General features: G+C 40.4%; 1 long non-coding RNA gene across 1 annotated transcript; it reads right to left on the minus strand.

The window, feature by feature from the left end:
- Nucleotides 1-270: 270 nt before the first annotated feature.
- On the minus strand, nucleotides 271-5,733 carry LOC122565410 (uncharacterized). The gene is made up of 3 exons (XR_006316163.2): nucleotides 5,243-5,733; nucleotides 2,667-2,734; nucleotides 271-1,549 (listed from the first exon to the last, which is right to left on the minus strand). It is a non-coding gene; the product is annotated as an uncharacterized LOC122565410 (long non-coding RNA).
- Between the last annotated feature and the right edge of the window lie 15,113 nt (nucleotides 5,734-20,846).

Raw genomic sequence — 20,846 nt, forward strand, 5'->3', positions numbered from 1 at the left:
CTCCAGGTTCTACAGTAGGGCAGTCTCCTTCAAGTGAATCATCACCCTCTCGATAGACTTGGCGTACCTGTGAATGTAAACTTTGAAAGGTTTTGGTTAACTTATGCAGATATTTTTCCACTTACTAAATACATCTACTATTACTAGACAATATTTATAACAATGTACTCTCAGTAGTTCTATAAAATCAAGTTGTAGACAAATAAAAAGTCCACCAGGCAAAGAGATGGTTCCAGAACTGCAGGGCATCCCTTTTCCAGCATTAGTCTTTATACAAATTAAACATGCGCTAGCTCTTTTCTTAGCTGCTTTCTGAAAATCCGAGTGTCACCAGGTTTATAATAAAGTATTAACCAATCCCACTTTGCCCAAGTGTGTACAATTATGCACATAATCAAGTAAGATAGGTAGGAGAAAAGATGGAACACAAACTTGTCCTGCAGGGGTAACCCATTGCTTTGTTTGAATGTTGAGGGAGCATCCCATTTGAGTCAATAGTTTGTGCTCCTCAACAGGGGCGGCCCCTGGTAATTTCTGTATCTCACCCAGGGCTGGCATACCCATTCTGATACTGTTTCTAACCAGGTTTTGGTGGGAACCCAATGGGACCAGAAGCTCGGAGTGTGAGGCCGCCTTCTTAGCAGCAGCATCCACCTGCTCATTGTCTTTGGAGACTGTATTTTTTGCACCCATGTGAGCCGAACATTTGATAACAGCTAGACTGGCTGATAATTGCAAAGCCTGTAAAAGGTTATGAACAAAAACAGCATTATTGATAGGCTGTCCTGTAGAAGTTAAGAATCCCCTATGTTCCCGCAAGGAACCGTAATCGTGGGCCACACCAAAACCATAGTGGGCGTCAGTAGGTATATTTGCTGATTTTCCTTTGATAATATGCAAGGATAAATGAGGGCAATCAAACTCAGCTTTCTGTGCTGACAGCGGAGTTTTGAAAGCTGCTTGCTCAGCAATCACAGAATCGGTGGCAACCACATATCCTGAATAACATTGTCCTATCCGAGGCAGGGTAAGAAGCTCAGTAAAACTGTGGTATTGGTTTCGCAGCTGGACATGCTGCTGTTGCTGACAACAAGCAAATCATCCACATACTGTACGAATGTCAATTCCTGCAGTAGTTTCACGGTCACGCGAAGGACGCTTCCCTCTCCAACGGCCATATCTCCCACAGTTAAAACAAGGGCCTGCCATTCATCCCATTCACTGTCTTATTCCTAGTCCCAAAGGTGTAATACTAGGGCCTGCATGCCCCCCTTTCCAGGGTCCCTTTGGGAAAGGGTTACTCAGCGGTGATTGCTGGGACAGCATCTGAGGTAGGTTCCATTCCCAGTGGGTATCCTGGTCCCAATAAACCTCATCGGGATTGGCACGGTGATATAGGGATCGCAGGACAAATTTGGTTTTTACTTGTAACTTGGATCATGGCTTGGGCTCATTCTGGCCATCCCAGTAGAAGACCGCCGCTCACCTCATTTGCGACCGGGAGTTCTTGGACAAGTTCATATTGTTTGTTCGGATCATGGCTGCACCACTAGAAGGAATTCATTGCAAAAGCATAGTGTTAAACAGAGGTGAGTCATCTTCTTGATTAAAGACTTGATCAGCTGCAAATGTTCCATAACAGGCAACAAACCACTCCCAATAATCACCTCCCTACCCTGCCCCCCAGATCTGGGTCTACACTCCAGTATGTTACTAATATTTACAGGTTATTGTAAGGCACGTTCTAATGACTGGATTAAGTGGTCAGCCTGGGCATCATTGTTAAGGAAACTCTCCTTTAAGTCCTCCTAACTGCAGACTGGCCCTGCATCACCCTGGCCCATCTGTTCATGCCCCTTGGTAACTTCTTTAGGGGAAAGGATCATACAGCAAAGAACCAGCAAGTCCTGAGGAATGGCATTATACATCTGTATCATCCTTCGGCCATATTGAGCAAATTGGGCCGGTTTCTCCTTTTGGTCACGGGCTTGATTCATTACCATTATCATCTCTTGAGGTTTGCAGGGGACATAAACACCAAGAATAGATGGTTGCTTGGCTTCGGGCAGCCCTAGGATTCGGAGTTCATAGGTTAAAATTGTCCCCTGCCCCTTCAAGATCTATGGACTCTGCTTTCCGGGACAGACCTTGTTTGAGGATGATCCAGGCCCATGATGTTGTCTATGAAGCTGGTGATTGATACCGGACTTTTCATCTTCAGAGTAAGAGGGAGGTTTAGAATCAGCGGGTATGCAGGGGTTTTCAAGAGATGTTTGGGGCTCAGTGCAGATCCTAGGATAAAATTCCCATTCCTCATCCCTATCAGTGTCATCCCCTTCCTCAAATAGTGTCAGTATGTCAGACATAGGCCTGGGATCCTGAGTAGAACTTAAATTCTTTTTACAGCGCTGTTGCTTTAACCCTTTTTTATCTTCCTCAGCATATGTGTCCTTACACTGTTTCTCCTGCTCCCTTTTACCATCTCCCATCTACCTAATCACACTCAGCTTTTAACATCTCCCAGCTTTTGGGAGTTCCATCTGCTGTACGTTACTCTATCCCCCCATCACATATATTATTTCTCCAAGTGGTCAGTAAAGTATCTTTCCATTTACTATCAGCTTTATCCTTCCATTCTTTAATTAATAATTTACACTTTTTCTCACATTTTTCTTTCAAATTAGGTTTACCGCCTGTTCACAAGAGGCCACATCCCAGGTCCCAAGTTTCCAACCTATACAGAGGGTACAGAATCAAGAATTAAATGTCATGTACACAGTATAATAAAGTGTTTAAATAATAAATTTACACTCATTAGTAACATTTATCACACTTCCATTTTAAATTTTCTAAATTTTTAAAGTAAGTTGATTGACTATTGTTCTGCTCCTAAAATTTTTAATGTACCCACTGCATCTGCTATATTGGGCTGCTCCCAATGTTGCAAATTCTCCAAATGTGACCTTTCTTTTGCAACTTTTGCTTTCAATTCTTTAAATTTTCCTTTTTGCCCTGTCATTAATACATCCAATTTGAACATCCAAGAAAATTAATGCCTCCTTACTACCCAGAAATAGCTGTGTATTCAAGAAATTCTTTTTAAAAAACTCCATTAGATTTATCATACTTTTCAGCAAGCTTATCATATAACACAAAATCAAAACAGCTACAGCACAAAAGGTTATTCAACCTGTTGTTTCAGTGTCAATTGTTTGCATGAAGATCACATCAAATCTCACTCTTCCTCAACGTTTCTTCTCTCGCTGTGCTTCCTACACTTTCCCTCATATTGCCTTTACTTTCATTACCAATTGCATGTACAATGCTCAACTTGCTTTAAGGGATCGTCCAGGTGAACATTAATCATTACAGCCATGCTTCAAATTAATCATGAGGCAATAACACAGATCACTGACAATGTATAAAGGTGTAAAAACCTTGCTAATTAATCCTGATTTTGTAATTCAAGATTAATACTTACTTACTTACAGTGTGGAAATAGTTGTTTCCACACTGTAAATAAGTAAGTAAGTATTAATCCACACCGACCCTTCAAAGAGCAACCCACCCAGACCCATTCTCCTACATTTACCCCTGCCCCTAACACTACGGGCAATTTAGCATGGCAAATTCACCTAACATGCACTTCTTTGGACTGTGGGAAGAAACCGGAGCATCCGGTGGAAACCCATGCAGACACGGGGAGAATGTGCAAACGCCACACAGACAGTTGCCTGAGGCGGGAATACAAATGATTTAAAATATATTGACTAATATCACCATATTCTCTAACTGAGAGATGGAAACTTTTGAAGTGGCTGAGACATTTCACTGTTAATTAATAAGAACAAACAGATTTTAATGTCACAAAATGATTCAAATCTGCTTCGGGTTGTATATAGAAAATTGTATCAGGATTGTTGTATTATGTGCACACTAACCAACATTTAGTCTGCATTAAAGTAACTCAAATTCCACTCAGCTATTAAATGACACACATTCCTTCAAAATATGTTATAGAATTCAAAATTAATTTGAAACATTTGCACAATGAGAAAATTCTAGATGAGCTCACCCATTAAACAATATTTGCAAATTCACTCTAACCAGAAAATAAAATTCCAACATGAAAAATTCCAATTTCACGTGATAATTTTTACCAATCTTTAAAACCCATTTTTTAAAATTAACATTTCGTAGCAGATTTTGCTCTACACTAATATTGATAGTTCCTCAAAAGGACGTTAAATTAACCATGTATGATCCACATTGATACAGGCACAGACTACATTTTCAAATTACCACAGATTTCCAAAATGTAGACTTAAATCAAAACATTCCCGGATCTCAAGTTCCAGGGCTCAAAAAGGACAAATATTACACAAGATTACATGTAACCACCAATGAACACTAGTACATTCAAAACAGACTACAAAGAGTTACCACTTATTTCAGTGAACGCAACACCAAAAGCTGATATTTCTCTCTCTCTGTATCCTTTGCTTTTTCAATTTTCTCAAAATTTCTGCCAATTGCTTAATGCAATCACACTTAAATGTGCCATCAGGTAGAAACGGCTTCTCAGTTCTATGCCCATTTCACCTATTCATTGACAAAGTTTTTGTTTTGGAATCAGGCCCATAATGGACATACAAATACGTTAAAGGTGTTCCCTTCTGAGGGCATGCCTCATGAGAGATGTTGTTCCCCATTCTTTTGACAGCTGTCTCTCATACACACACACTTTCAGAATTGTGCAATCATTCAAACTAGACATTTTTTAATTTGCATATTAAAATTTACCAAGTTGCCCTATTCACACAAAGAATTTACCAAAATGTCCAATTTTTCTGAGGCGCCTCTAACCTCTATAAATCATTTTCCTCATCAGGTATTCTCTCACACATAGTCTGAAAGGGAGCCCTCTTTCCAACTACATAGAGGGACTGTCCCATTGTACCTTATGACTACGTATTCTACTCTAAACAAATTTCAACTGGCTATATCAATACTATAGAGTGAGAAATTTACCAAGCCTGCCCTCCTTTCTCCATAATCTCATAATTTCAACTGGCCATATCCGAGGGAGGCAGCTTACTAAACCGAATCCGTCCAATAGTGGCGACTATTTCCCTGACCGGAGTCCCCAGTCCTGACTCTCTATCTCAGGAACGATACAGAATAGCCAATGCCACCCCGCAGCAACCTAGAGCAACCTTGTCAAAAAAAAAAACCCTCTTACCTTATAATCCTGGTCCGGGTGGTTCGTTTGATCGCTTCAAGGTACCAATCTCACTAGGCGAGTAGCAGATCGTCTGTCTGAATGCAAGGAGTAAAATACCTCAGAGTGCCCTACCATTCTAATATGCTCAATTCAAACTCTCAGTCACTTATTCAGCCGAGAGAAAGGTTGCCTATGTTGGGATCCGAGTCACGGCACCAAAAATTATGACTCAAAAAGTCTCAGACCACATAGAAGTCTCAATTTCAATACACACTTTAGTTCAGTTAAACTGGCGAGAGATCAATACTGCACAGACCAGAGCAACATTCAGGCTATCTCTGGATGAAACTTAACAGATCTCTGATCTCTAGCGTAAAGGCAGTATATTTTTTATCGCCCACATGTGCGTAATTAATTTCCAAGTTTCACATTCCCACACATGTTTACTACCTCTCCTGGATTTTTCATAATTCAAAAGTAAATAATCAAAGCAGTTGATTTACATGTTACTACATCTGGCGCTATTCTCGTAAGTAAAAGTAAATAAAGCTAAGCAGCTATCAATATTCTATTTATTAAAATGACGACATCTCTGTCTGGGAAGCAACATTTCCAAGGTTATGCTGAGGTGCCTGAATTCTTTAATTCATGTTCTCACAGGTACTGCAGCTGCCATTTTAAACTTGTAAGGCAAATTATTATTGCAAAATGGAGACCTACAAAATGGAAGTTTTTAACCATTGATTCCCAATACTTTATCAGCAGGGAAATAGGTTAGTGAAGAAGGCATTTGATATGCTTCCTGTTATTGGTCAGTGCATCAAGTATAGGAGGTCATATATCAGCTGTGCAGTACATTGGTTAGGGCACTTTTGGAATAATTCTCAATTCCCTGCTGGAGGAAAAGATGTTGTGAAACTTGAAAGGGTTGAGAAGAGACTTACAAGGATGTTGCCAGGGTTGGAGAGTTTGAACTATAGGGAGAGGCTGAATAGCCTGAGGTTATTTACCCCGAAGGGTGAAAGACTGAGGGGTGACCTTTTTCAAGTTTATAAAATCATGAGGGGCATGGATAGAGTGAATAATCAAGGTATTTCTCCAGGGTAGGGGAGTCCAAAACTAAAGGTCATAGGTATAAGGTGAGAGAGGCAAGATTTAAAAGGAACCTAAGGGACAACGTTTTCATGCAGAGGGTCATACATGGAAGGAATGAGCTGCCAGAGGAGTTGGTGGAAGCTGGTACAATTACAATATTTAAGAGACATCTGAATGGATATATGAATGGGAAGGGTTCAATGGGATATGGGGCAAGTGCTGGCAAATGGGAGTAATTTAGATTAATTTAGAATACCTCATAGGCAATAATGAATTGGACCAAATTGTCTGTTTCCATGCTGTACATCTCTATGACTCTGTGATCTTTTACTCAATAGTTTGTTCTTGTTTTTCCCAACTATCATTTGATCCAGATAGTTAAAAAGCACATAACACCAAGTTATAGTCCAACAGGTTTATTTGGAAGCAGTAGCTTTTGAGGCACTGCCTCTTCATCAGGTGTTTGTGGAACAGGATTGTAAAGCATAGTCCAAGTGCCATGTACAACTCTGTCTTGTAATGATACAATATATTGGCTTCAATTGCTTTCTGAGGTAGGGAATTGCCCAAGATCACTATTCTCTGGGTGAAGAGATTTCTCCTAATCTCAATGCTAAATGATTTACCTCATATCCTTAGGTTGTGCCTCCTGGTTCGGCACACTTGGTTCTGATCATCCGTCCTGCATCTACCCTGTAGAGTCCTGTTAGAATCATTCTTCTGAACTCCAGTGAATATAACCCCAACTTATTCAACATCCCCCCATATGTCAGTCCTGCCTTCTCAGGAATCAGTCTGGCAAACCTTTGCAGCATTCCGTGATTAGGAAGAACATCCTTTCTGAAATAAGCAGACACAAACTGAACACAATGTTCCAGACATAGTCTAAGCAAGGTCCTGTACATTTGCAGCAAGCTATCCCTGATCCTATACTCAAATCCTCTCACGATGAAGGTCAATTGGCCATTTGCCTTCTTGACTGTCTGTTCCATCTACATGCTTATCTTTAGTGACTGGTGTATAAGGACACCCAGGTCTGGTTACATATTCCCCCTGTTAATTTAATGCCATTCAGATAATAATCTGCCTTCCTGTTTTTGCTGTCAAAATGTTTACCCTCATATTCAGCCACATTATTCTTCATCTGCCATGCATATGCCCAGTTGTCCAAATTACACGGAGGATCTTTGCATGCTCTCACAGTTCAGCTTTCCAATCAACATTGCCTTGTCTGCAAACTTGAAGGTATTAAACTAAATCATTAAGATATATTGTGAATAGATTACTTACTTACTTACAGTGTGGAAACAGGCCCTTCGGCCCAACAAGTCCACACCGACCCTCTGAAGAGCAACCCACCCAGACCCCTACATTTACCCCTTCACCTAACACTACGGGCAATTTAGCATGGCCAATTCACCTAACCTGCACATCTTTGGACTGTGGGAGGAAACCAGAGCATCCGGAAGAAACCCACACAGACACAGGGAGAATGTGCAAACTCCACACAGACAATTGCCCGAAGGGGGAATTGAACCCAGTTCTCTGGCACAGTGAGGCAGCAGTGCTAACTACTGTGCCACCATGCCACCCATAATAGCTAAGGTCCAAACCCGGATCCCTGCAGTGCCCCACTGGGCCTCTCAGAAAATGCTCATTTATTCCTACCCCTTGCTTCCCTATCTGCCAGCCAGTTCTCTATCCACGTTAGTACACTACCCTCAAGTCCATGTGCTTTAAGTATCTAAATGGTGAGGAAGGAATATGGCGTACTGGCTTTTATTGGTAGAGGAATTGAGTTCCGGAGTCCTGAGGTCATGATGCAGTTGTATAAGACTCTGGTGCGGCCGCATCTGGAATATTGTGTGCAGTTTTGGTCGCCATACTATAGGAAGGATGTGGAGGCACTGGAACGGGTGCAGAGGAGGTTTACCAGGATGTTGCCTGGTATGGAAGGAAGATCGTATGAGGAAAGACTGAGACACTTGGGGCTGTTTTCATTAGAGAAAAGAAGGTTTAGGGGTGACTTGATTGAGGTGTACAAGATGATTAGGGGGTTAGATAGGGTTGACAGTGTGAACCTTTTCCCGCGTATGGAGTCGGGTATTACAAGGGGGCATAGCTTTAAATTAAGGGGGGGTAGATATAGGACTGAAGTTAGGGGTAGGTTCTTCACTCAGCGAGTCGTAAGTTCATGGAATGCCCTGCCAGTAGCAGTGGTGGACTCTCCCTCTTTATGGGCATTTAAGCGGCATTGGATAGGTATATGGAGGATAGTGGGTTAGTATAGGTTAGGTGGGCTTGGATCGGCGCAACATCGAGGGCCAAAGGGCCTGTACTGCGCTGTATTCTTCTATGTTCTATGTTCTATGAATGCTGAGCTCTGAGATGCAGAAGGATTTGGATGTCCTCGTGCATGAATTGCAAGAGGTTTTGTTTACAGGTCCAGCAAGTAATTTGGAAAGCTAATGAAATGTAACCAGACTGTGAGGGGAAGTGAATACAAAAGTAGGGAGGTTATACCTCAGTTATTCAGGGGCACTGACGAGACTGCACCTGGAGTTTTGTGCACAGTATCAGTCACCCTATTAAGGAAAGGTGTAAGCATGTTGGAGGCAGTTTGGAGAAGGATTACAACATTAACACCTGGAATTGTGAAAGGAACAGCTTGGAAAGGCCAAGTAAGAGGTGATTTGATTGAAACATATTATAAAAGATTCTGAGGAATTTTTGCAGGATAAATATGAAGGGATGTTTTGTCTTCTGGGAGAATTTAGAACTAAGGTTGTAGAGTCATTCACCGAGCTGGTCTGGTGTTTTGGATCTGGTATTTACGCGTCTTTTCTTTGGTACTTCCAGTTCTGTATCTGAATGGTTTGCACAGGGAGTCCCTTTCAATGTGTTTATTGATTGAGTACCACATAAATACCAGTTGGGACAGACCACCAACATCATATTGAAGACACACTGATGATGTCACCGAGTGAAGCGACAAAACATCTGCAGAAAACCACACCAGCTCAACAGATGAATCTACCACTTCATCCACAACCCGAGCTACAAATCTTTTCAAAACCTCTAAACTAGGATCACGGTTTAAAAATAAGCTGTCACTCATTTAAAACAGAGATAAGTGAGATCTTTTCTTTCAGAGGCTCAATGGATCTTTGGAACTCTTTTCCAGAAAAGGTGGTAGAAGCAGGATCCTTTAATATTCTTAAAGCCATGATAGATAGATTCTTGTTAAGTCAAGGGGTGAAAGTTAATCAGGGTAGACAGTAGTATGGATTTGTGATTACAAATAAATTTGTCATAATCGTATAGAATGGTGGAGCATGTCCAAGGGGCTGAATGGCAAATTACTACTCCTCATTCATATTTTCATAAGGGCGTCCGCGTTGCTGACTGGAATGCCTGGAGACAAGCAGTCAGGAAGAGCAGGTTAAAACAGAGGATAAAAGAAATGATCAGATGGCGGAAAAGAGAGCTGTTGAAAGGAAAGAACATCAGTTGGCCTTGGACCAGTGCTATTCATCTCTGCCAGCTGCAGATGGATTACCGCTCATGAATCAGTCCGTACTTTCACAACAGATCATATTCATTCTGGAAGTGACATACACATCAGGCTCTCGGTCCAACATTTCCCAAAGTAGAGACTGCTAAGAAACCCTTCCTCCTTTTATATTCTGTCTATCTCTTCTAAAAGTCAAGAGCCCTGGTATTGTAAATTCTCAGCTTTGCTCTATCAATCAATCAGCCATGTCTCTATAAAGACAATTATACCACAGGTATTTATTTCTATTACTTTTAATTCATTTCTTTTGTTGTGAATTCTTATTCAAGATTCTGTTGTTCTCTGAACCTACCTTAGTTTCTAATGTCCTTTTGTCCCTTCCTGATGTGAAATTTATTTTTACTAAATCACTTCTCTGCTCCACATTCTTGACACTTCCCTTCCTGTTTTTGAATTTACACTCCTCTGAACCTGAATCGAAAGCCCTACTTACCATTTTAATTCAAATTGCTGGGAGATTGGTCCCAGTCCAGTATAATTGAAGCTCATCCCAATGGAACAGTTCCCTCTGTCCCCTGCAGTAGTGCCAGCAGCCCATGAATCGAAGTCCCTGCTCCCAACACCACTCTTTCAAATGTGCATTTAATCTTCTCATCTATTCATCCACCAGTCAGTTTGTGGATGGTTTAGATACCAATCCAGACATTATTACCTGTGAGGTTCTGCTTTTTAATTTTCTCAGATAGAATCTCATTCCTATTCCTACTTATGCCATTAATTCTTACGTGGACCACAACAGCTGGATTATCCTCTCCAAACATTTTCTGGAGTGGATCATGAGTTTTTTTTTAAAGAATCTTACGAGAAAATTAAGTGATAAACCCGTGAACATGTAGTTTTATTGGTAAGCCATGTCCCTTTTATTAGAAATTTAAAAAAATTCACTGAACTTCTAAAACTCAGTTTTGAAAGGGACCTGAATGACTGGAAGTCAGACATGACCGAAAATAACCCAGAGGTTGGGTCAGTGTTCCCTAGTTGGCACCAAAGCCAGAGACAAGTTTTGTTATTTTTGTAACAAAGAAGCCTCAAATCTATGCACAAGAAGGACATTTTATTACGACTGAACTGGTAGACTCCAGAAACCACTTGATTAAAGAAAATAATTGGAAGTTTATTGTCTCACTGTAGCCCGTTGATTTAATTTGGCAGAAATGTAGACGTCCAGCTAAAAAGGCTAGATTAAAAACACTGTTGGGAATAGAATGATGAGAACTGTATTTACAAGACCTCACTAAGATTTCAACACATTTAATGCAAAATTCATCAACTATCAACATTGGCTTGATTTACAATTAAATAGCACCCAATATTGAGTTGGAATGTTAGGGTATGTTATGTTCACATTTCTGATATGCAACTTACTACTATCTGGATATTAATGAGTCTCTGGCAACAATAGTCCATATTCACTTGTTTACTTTTTTTAACCTTCCTTGTTTTTTTTCCCACAATTTTCTTCACTTGCGCTCTCCCCTCTTCAATCTGAAAACTCATGATGGGTATGGTTCAGTGTGTACTCTCAGACTACTTGTGTCAGCTATGACAGTGTCACGGGTCTATTCAGCTGAAAGACACAGTGTGCTGATTGAATTACTCCTGATTTTGTCATGGGAAGAAAGGCTAGGAGGGTGCCATTAGTGTTCCCAAGCCTGATTTTGCCATTCAAGAGGTCAGAGCAAGTCTTCCTCTCAATTCCGTCAGCTTCTTTTTTTTACTCTTGCTAGAAAAAAAGAGGTTAATTTCAAATTTTTAAAAAAAGGCTTCCTTTCCAGCAGAATCCAAATGTGGATCTCCATTTCATCAACTAGTCCATCATGATCTTGAATAATATCTCATCTTTTGAGTGGGCATTTTACACTTGTGCAAACACAGCATAGAGTTCAAAAATGTTGGATCTTAACCTTTGTCACTATCTTTAATCAGTTATTGATAATGCTTCTTCAAACTCATCTACTGTGCCCTGTGCTTGTTCCACTGCCATCTCCTTTGGCCTTACACTATCATCTGTTTTGTCATTTAATTACTCCTCTATTCTTCTCCATCATAGAACTTCCCTTTTGTTTTCTCTTCCTCTGCCCTTCTCCTGCCAATGCATCTGCTTAAAACCTGTTACATTTCAAATATACTTTCTGATGCAAAGTTCTTGACCTAAAACATTAACTCAATTTTTATCTCCACAGATGACGCCAGACCTATGAAATACTTCAGGTATTTTCAGTTTTTATTTCCGGGTTGGAATCTATGGCACATTTCACTTTGTAACCCCATGACAAAGGTCAATTGCAATGCCATTCTCTCCTTATATGAATGAGCTTATGCTGAACAAAATGGGAATAGTGGCAGGATTTTTCTTGGTTTAGTATGACATGGGCTGACACATGATTTTTGTCTGCTAGATTCATGTTTTACTGACTTGGAAACGGGCAAATGTTGATGAGAAATGACTTGTTAGCTCTTTTTCACACTCAGAATAAATAAGATGAGTGTGGCACAGAAATAAACAGCTCTGCTATGGTTGAAACAAGCCATGATACCAGATAAATACACTGATAGTTTTGAATAATCTGCTTGTATCTGACAAGTATAAAGTATTATGAGAGGAGCACGGGTCAATGAGTTTGCATTATAAATCATCATTGCTTTTTCAAACATTGACAATTTGTGGAACATCTCTATAATTCTTAAACATTTCAAAAACATTCATTCCCTCTAAGGAATAAACTGAAACAAAATGATGTAAAATAAGTGATCGCTTATAAAAGTATCCTAGGGAATGAATGAGTGCTTCGTATGAAATAAAAATATGAACAGATTATTCAACATTATTGTGTATTTATTTGGCTGCATGCCTTGTTTTGACAACAGCAAAATTGGGTAAACATTTGTGCCAAGTATTTTCATCACGAAAGATCTTTCAGATAGCTCAAAAAGAAATACCTTGGTTCTGAAGGTAGCAATCCTGGGTTAGTTTTCATCCTGAGTGTTCTGCTTGGCTGTTTAACAAATTGATAAGAAACATTTGTGGAATAGCACACATTTTAACATCTGAACACCACACTGCATAAATGTTGAAAATTAATAAAATCAACTTTAGTTCTAAAAAATACTGCAGGTATTTTGAAAGGGAAAAGAAGACATTGTGAGAAGCTACTTTCCTCAGCATTGATAGTAAAGCATAGTGATCATTTGGAAACCTAATGACCTCTGTTATAACTGATTTTCGTTGTACTTTCTCTTCTTTAAAAGTATTGGAAGTGATGATTCCAAGACTATCTTGCAACACTGCATTTTAGTAAACTGAAAAGGTTTCAGACATTAAGTCATTAGAACTGTTCAAGATGGACATCAATAGTTTTTTGTAAGGTTATTGAGAGATATGGTTTAAAGGTGGTAAGTGGCTTTCTGGTGAAGATTATCCACAATCTAAGTGAATGGTGGAACAAATTAGAAATACTGAGCATTCTGCTCCCATCTCTCTTTGGTTCCAGAAAGCATTTGAATTCTTTATTTGTAGTCTTTTGAACAATTAAAAAAATCAAAGGAACTGTGGATGCTGGAAATCAGAAACAAAAATAGAAGTTGCTGGAAAAGCTCAGCAGGTCTGGCAACATCTGTGGAGAGAAACCAAAGTTATTGTTTCTGGTCAAGTGATCTTCCTCAGTTCTCCTTATCAAGGACAAAAGCCCTGCAGCTGTGTCTCCCTAATCATTATTCGATTGTATTTCTTTACAACCATTTTGGCTGTTAATTCATCTACTTTGCTGCAAATTCTCCAAGCATTCACATATGATCCCTTTAGACATATTTACTCATTTTTTTAATACCTTGGTTCTATTTGCCATGAGTTCTTCTTCCCTTTACCTTCCATTTTGCTTTCTAATTTTCTCGCTTTCATTTCCATCTTTGTTTCTATCACTCTGGTCTCCCTGTTCAGGTTCCTGTCTGCCACCACTCCACTTTATACCTTCCCCCACAGTACCAGCAAATGCCCCATGAGAATGTTGGTCCTGGTCCTCCTGGGGCGAAACTCTTCAGCTCATACAAATTCCACCTTCCCCAGAATCGGTCTCTAATGAGGTAAAGAGATGAAAACTGCTCACAGTACTCCACGAGTGATCTCACCAAAGCCCTGTATAGCTGCAGAATGAATGTAAATCCCTCGCTCTCACACCATCCTTCCAGCTTTGCACCAAACCAGTCTGTTCGTCTATTCCTGATCTCACTAAAGTGAGGCTCCGGGAGCAATCCTGAGATTACCACCTTTGAGGCCCTGCTTTTTAATGTATTCCCTATGTTGTCCTTGCAAGGCCCCATCCCACTTTTTCCTACATAGTTGGTATTGACACGTACCACAGCTTTTGGCTGATCTCCCTCCTCCTTCACAATCCGTATTTACAATTTGTATAAGGGATTCAAAAATGATATTTACAAGATGGAGGAGGCGTTGGTCTGGTGGTGTTATCACTGAACTGTTAATCCAGAGATCCAGGTAATGTTTTGGGGACATGGGTTTGATCCTGCCATAATAGATGGTGGAATTTGAATTCATAAAAAATCTAGAATTAACTAATGATGACCACAAATCCATTGTTGATTGTTGGAAAAAAGCATCTGATTCACTAATGTCCTTTCGGAAGGGAAACTGCCATTCTTACATGGTCTGGCCAGTATATGACTCCAGACCCACTGCAATGTGGTTAACTCTTACCTGCCCTCTGGGTAATTAAGGATGGGCAATAAATGCTGAACTAGCCAGTGATAGTCTCATCCTGTGAACAAATTTTTAAAAAAAGTTTTTTCTGATGATACAAAACTAGTTTGGAACGTGAGTGGGATGTAAGGATGTAAAGAGGTTTCAAGGTGACTTAGGTGACTTCAAGGTGAGTTGGCAAATATGTGGCAGATGCAGCATAATGTGCATAAATGTGAAGTTCAGTAGGAAAGATAAGGTGGCAGCATATTATTTAAATATTGATAGGTGGAAAATATTGCTGTACAAAGAGACCTGTGTATCCATGTGTATCAGTCACTGAAAGCAAACATGTAGATGCAGATAGCGGTTAGGAAAGTAAATGGTATATGATCTTTCATTGCAAGAGAGTTTTCAGTATAGTAGCTGAGAAGGCTTGCTGCAGTTGTACAGGGTCTTGGTGAGAACATTTCTTGAGTATTGTGGGTAGTTTTGGTCTCCTTACCTACAAAAAGATGCACTTGCCATATAACTATTATACATTTATCCAGATTCTCTGGACTGAGTTTTGAGATGTTAGCGTTGCCTCCCGGTTAATTGGGACTGTATTCCCAAAAGATTAGAAGAACGAAAGGAAATATCATTGAAGCATATACAATTCTGGACATGGCTGGACAGATTGGATGCAGGGATGATGTTGCTTCTGGCTGGGGGAGATAAAACAAGGTGTCACAATTATAGAATATGCTCTTTCAGACTGAGATGAGAGTGATGAAGCTGTGGAATTCTCTACTGCAGAAGGCTGATGAGACCAAGTCACTGAATATATTTAAGAGAGGAAAGGATAGATTTCTAGAGGTTAAAGATGTCAACATACATTGTGTGGACATAGAGGATCAGTCATGACTATGGTGAATGGTGGCCAAGGCTGAATGGGCCACATTACCTTCTCTTGCTTCTATTGTCCATGTTCCTATATTTATGTAAGTTGCAAGAGTATTGGTTCAACTGAGCCTTGAGAGAAGTAGACAAAGGGGCAAGAGACAGGTGACAACTTGGTGGGATTATAATTTATGAATAAGCAGGAGGGACGTTGAATGTGTGTATATGAAATTTTTGGAGAGGTTAAAGCATTCAGCTAGAGGCAACTAAGTTAAGATATTTTTTTAAATGAACGAAACATTCAAATTGATCAATGGGTTAATTTCCCTGATGGATGCCGTGATGGAAAACTTATAATTATATCAAAACATTTTGGCTGTGGCTTATCATACATTACTTGCTAACATAGGATTTGGATGCAAACTAGACACAAACGATAATTCTGTCCGGATGCTAACTGACTTGTTCTGTATTTTCAGCATTCTCTGCTTTTATTGTTAAAATAAAACATTAACATAAGATAATTAATGTCTTGCTTTGATTCAATAAATTGAATCTTCTGTCATAATGAATGGTTCCACAGTTTGGCAGTTTATTCATTGTACAGTGCTGTTTGTGCACGAATTTAAAAATTCTAGTGTTCATTGTAAAACTTGACAAAAGCTGTCTCTTAGCATGACAGTGACCAGTGGTTCTTGGCCTGGAGAGGGTCAGGCTTATTGACAGTCAAATCTGTGTTCCGGTCAATTCAATTGAATGATTTCCCATTCTCTCACTTCCTTGTATTTTGTTCATCACCATTGAAGTTGTCTCAGTGTAGATTAAAAAAATTACTTTTATGAGTCAATTAAACTTCGTAACTCTTATTTAGTGACAATGGGGGTTTTATACAGTTCTAGCAATCCAAGTTAACTTCAGTTAACACACATTTGTTACCAACAAGATAAAGGAAAGAAAATTGCATTTATACGGTGCCTTTAACGATTTACAACCAACCAAATACTTTTGAAATGTAGTCACCCCTGTGATCTAGAAGACATCACAGCCAAGAAATGCACACCAAACTCCCACCAACAAATAATGACTAGATTATCTATTGCAGTGTTGTTATTTAAGGGCTGAGATATCATGAGAGCTCCATGCCCTCTTTCAAGATAGTACTGTGAGTTTTTATACTCCATTACCACCATCCTTCTCCAGGGCTAACTCCAGCAATAGTTGTGAAGACTTGTGCTCCAGAACCTTCCAGTTACAACATTGGCATCTACCCAATGGGAGAATTGCCTGGGTTAGTCCTGTGCACAAAAAGCAGGACAAATCCAACCCTGCCAATTACTGCCCTATCAATTTTCCTTTGATCAACTGAAAAGTGACAGCAAGATTCATCAATCATTCTATCAAACTTTCTGATGCCCAGTTTGGGTTTTGCCAGGGTCACTCAGCTCCTGACCTCATTACAGCCTTAGTTCAAACATGGATAAAAAAGCTGAATTCCAGAGGTAAGATGAGAGTGACTGCCCTTGACATCAAGGCTACATTTGACCGAGTGTAACAGTAAAGAGCCCTCACTGGAACCAGTGGGAATCAGGGAGAAAACTACATGCTGGTTGGAGTCATGCCTTGCACAAAGAAAGATATTTCTGGTTGGTTTGGAGGTCAGTCATCTCAGCTCTAAGATATCTCTGCAAGAGCTCCTCAGGGTAGTGTCCTAGGCCCAATCACCTTCAGCTGCATCATCTATGACCTTCCCTCCACCATAAGGTCAGAAATATGGATGTTCACCAATGATTGTGTAATGTTCAGCAATATGTGACTCTCCTCTAATACTGAAGCAGTCCATATCCAAATCTGGAATGATGTGGACAATATCTGGGTTGGCTCACAAGTGGCAAATAGCAATCACATCACACAAGTGCAAGTCAATGGCCATCTTGGGAAGAGACAATCTAACCACTTCCCCCCTGACGTTAAATGGTGGTATCAACACTTATTCTGCCACAATCAATCACATGGGAGTTGCCATTGACCAAAAACTGAACTGGACTAGCCAGATAAATACCAACTTTATAAGAATATGTCTGAGGCCAGGAATCCTGCAAACTCACCTCTTGGCCCCCTCAAAGCCTGGTCAAGTCAGGAGTATGATGGAATACTCCTCACTTGTCAGGATGAGTGCAGCCCCAACAACACTCAAGAAGCTTGACACCATTCAGATAAAGCAGCCTGATTGATTGGCATCATGGCCACAAACATTCAGTCCCTCCACCACTAATGCTCAGTAACAGAATCTACAAGATGCAGAAACTCATAAGGCTTCTTTGATAGAAGCTTCCAAACCCAAGACCACTTCCACCTAGAAGGACAAGGATAACAAATACATGGAAATATCACCCCCTGCAAGTTTCTGTCCAAGCCACTCAGCAACCTGACTGTCACTGGATCAAAATCCTGGAATACCCTCCTTCACGGCATTATGGCTGTACCTACACCAAATGGACTGCAGTGGTTCAAGAAGGCAGCTCACCACCATCTTCACAAGAGCAGCTAGGGATGGGTATTAAACGCTGGCCTAGCCACTGATGTCCACATCCCATGGGTGAATAAAAGAAAATGCTTATTCCCAAAAACAATTTCCAAAGGACTCCCAAATACCTTTGTACAACAACATGTTCATCTCTGATAGCGACAACCATGACTAGCTGCCTAAGGGGCAAAGCATGGTCAAGCAAGGCAGAGATAATATGAGCAGCCATGCAGGCACAATTTGCTTGAACATTAAGACAGCAAGAAACCTTGAGATGCTACCTTGAGATGCTGGTGCCTGTCAAAGCATGCAAAGTGTTCTTGCAGCAGGTTACAATGAGAGGTGTCACTGTGCTCCAGCATACAGCTTTAAAATGCAGAAGCATACAGTAAGTAGGTTGGAGGTGTGCCATAATGATGTGGAGAGCCTTGCAAGTGTCATATGCCAAGGTCCATGGAGGTGGGTCATGTGCAGATGTTGCTCTGGAGCATACCCTGTGTTGTTGATGCCAGGTGTCAATGATGGAAGTCCCGAAGAGCAAGTGGCGAGTGGAGTTGTCCGATAGCTGTTCTGGCTTTCATGTCATGAATTATCAGTGTCTAGTTTCTATCTGGTGAATGGTAGAAATGGAACCTGCTTATTAATGTGGAAGTTTTGATATTAATGAGGGTGGTAAGGAGCCATAATTTCAGTTAATAGGTTTCTCGCAATTCCTTAGAGAAAATCTCATCTTGACACCCCAAGCCCTGTTAGAACATGAAAATTGTTGCTCCAAATGTCAAGGCCTCACTGCACATCTCACAGCATTTCTCACCACAGCCCAGATCCTTCAGGGCTTTACAACTTTATGCCTGACATTTATCTGAAAACAAAAACAGAATGTCACTTCCCATTCCTTTCCACCACCAGCAATTAGATATTAGCTATATCATATTGCCCCTGCCTAAGTGTGCTAACCCATGGTAAACACTGCATGGAGTTTGTTGGCAAAATGTGCAAGCTATCACTTTACCATACCTTCTCCAAATATTGCCTGCTCCGCCAGCTTTAACCCATTCTGCTTTTTCCTCTGAATTCACTGCTGCTTGCAAATTTAAAAGCTTCCATGCATCATCTTTGGTCTGATTTTCTCACAGCTGCTATTGATCTCACTCCGTGTTTGAACATTGCTTTTGCTGCAGCATCAGCATAGTTGCTCCCTCTCTGCTCTGGTGTATGAATCTTTCAGTATATTTTTACTTTAATTACTGCTGCCTCCCATGGTTCAATCGCTGCAGCCACCAGGTCCTTGACTAGGGTGCCATGCTGAATTACACTACCACATGAAGTAACATAGCTTCGTCTTGCCCATGCCATCATGTAGTCATGGATTACATTGAAGACATACCTACTGCCTGTGTAGCTGTTAACCTTTTGTCCTTTCCTAACCTCAGGGCAGCAGTAAGTGTCTTTAATTCAGCTTCCTGGGCAGAGTGACATCCTTCTATTCTTTCTCCTACTAAAATCTCCCCATCCAAATTAACCACATCTCACCTTATCTGGGCTTTCCCATCACAATACTTCTGTGCTCCATCTATAAACATGCATTTCACATCTGGGCCCTCTAATGGCTCTTCCTTCACCTGACCCTGTCTCTCTCTCCTTCCTGATTCATATATTTTTGCTGGGGTCTCTCTTACTTTTAACTACTTCCACGTGCTTTTTTTCTGGCAACAGTGTGGCTTCCTATTTAGCTCACTACTGTCTGTAACATCTCTGTTTGCCACCTTCCAGCAGCTGGACTAAACTACTTGGAGAGTGCAAGATGACCTTCCCGAGTTATGTTAAGGGAGGATGTCATCAGTACCCAGTGGTACATTAGATGGCTCAAACACAGGAGTGTTGTCCCATCATGACTGCATCCATTTTACCTGAGTAGTATCCCACAGGCCGGAGCTTGTCTCTGTGTCTGTGTAGCACTACTGCAGATTGATTGCCATTATATTCACTGCAAGAGAGGTGAAAAGGCTTTTCAGGTCAGGCAGTTCTAAGTATTGATGCAGAGGCCAGTATCTGTTTGATCTTGACAAAGGCGGCTTCCTTCTCAGGTTCCCAGTCAGTTTTCTGTAGGCTAACCCACAACCCTTTTGTCAGGACTTGCAGTGGTCCAGCTCGTTTGCTGTAATTTTCTACAAAGCCTCTGCAATAGTTAAATACTCTGAAGATCCGTCTTATTCTTTTAATAGTAACTGTTCCTTTTTAGTGCATTTGTTTAAATCCTTGTTTTTACGTATGTGAAGACCAAATGTTCTCCAAACATTATTGAGAGTTATTGGTGAAGTTCCCATCTTTATTGTACATAAAGCACACTCCCCCCTTCTTTTTGTGACCCATTGGTTCCCTGTTGAAATGTGTTCCCTGTAATAACTGCCGCTAGCTTAGAGTCTTAGAGATGTACAGCAAGGAAATAGACCCTTTAATCCAACCCGTCCATGCTGACCAGATATCCCAACCCAATCTAGTCCCACCTGCCAGCACCCAGCCCATATCCTTCTAAAACCTTCCTATTCATATACCCATCCAGATGCCTTTTTTTTGTAAATATATTTATTAGCAAATTTTTTTTAACTTTACAAACATATAAAATTATTGAAAACAACAATAACAAATATCAGTGGAATAAAAAGAAAAAAAACACAAATTACAACACAACTACTATCTATTAACTACTAACCTACCCTATAATGCAAAGCAAACCCTAACACTGTGCAAAGCAACACCAAAAAAAGAAAGAAAAGCAAACAAAACCAAAAAAAAACACAAAATACAAAACAGCCATGCTCGGCGCAAAGTTCCCAGAGGAACGGGAGCATTG

This window comes from Chiloscyllium plagiosum, unplaced genomic scaffold (genome assembly GCF_037043375.1).
Source record: "Chiloscyllium plagiosum isolate Xiang-an unplaced genomic scaffold, Cpla_swu_hap1 HiC_scaffold_2, whole genome shotgun sequence".
Classification (NCBI taxonomy): domain Eukaryota; kingdom Metazoa; phylum Chordata; class Chondrichthyes; order Orectolobiformes; family Hemiscylliidae; genus Chiloscyllium; species Chiloscyllium plagiosum.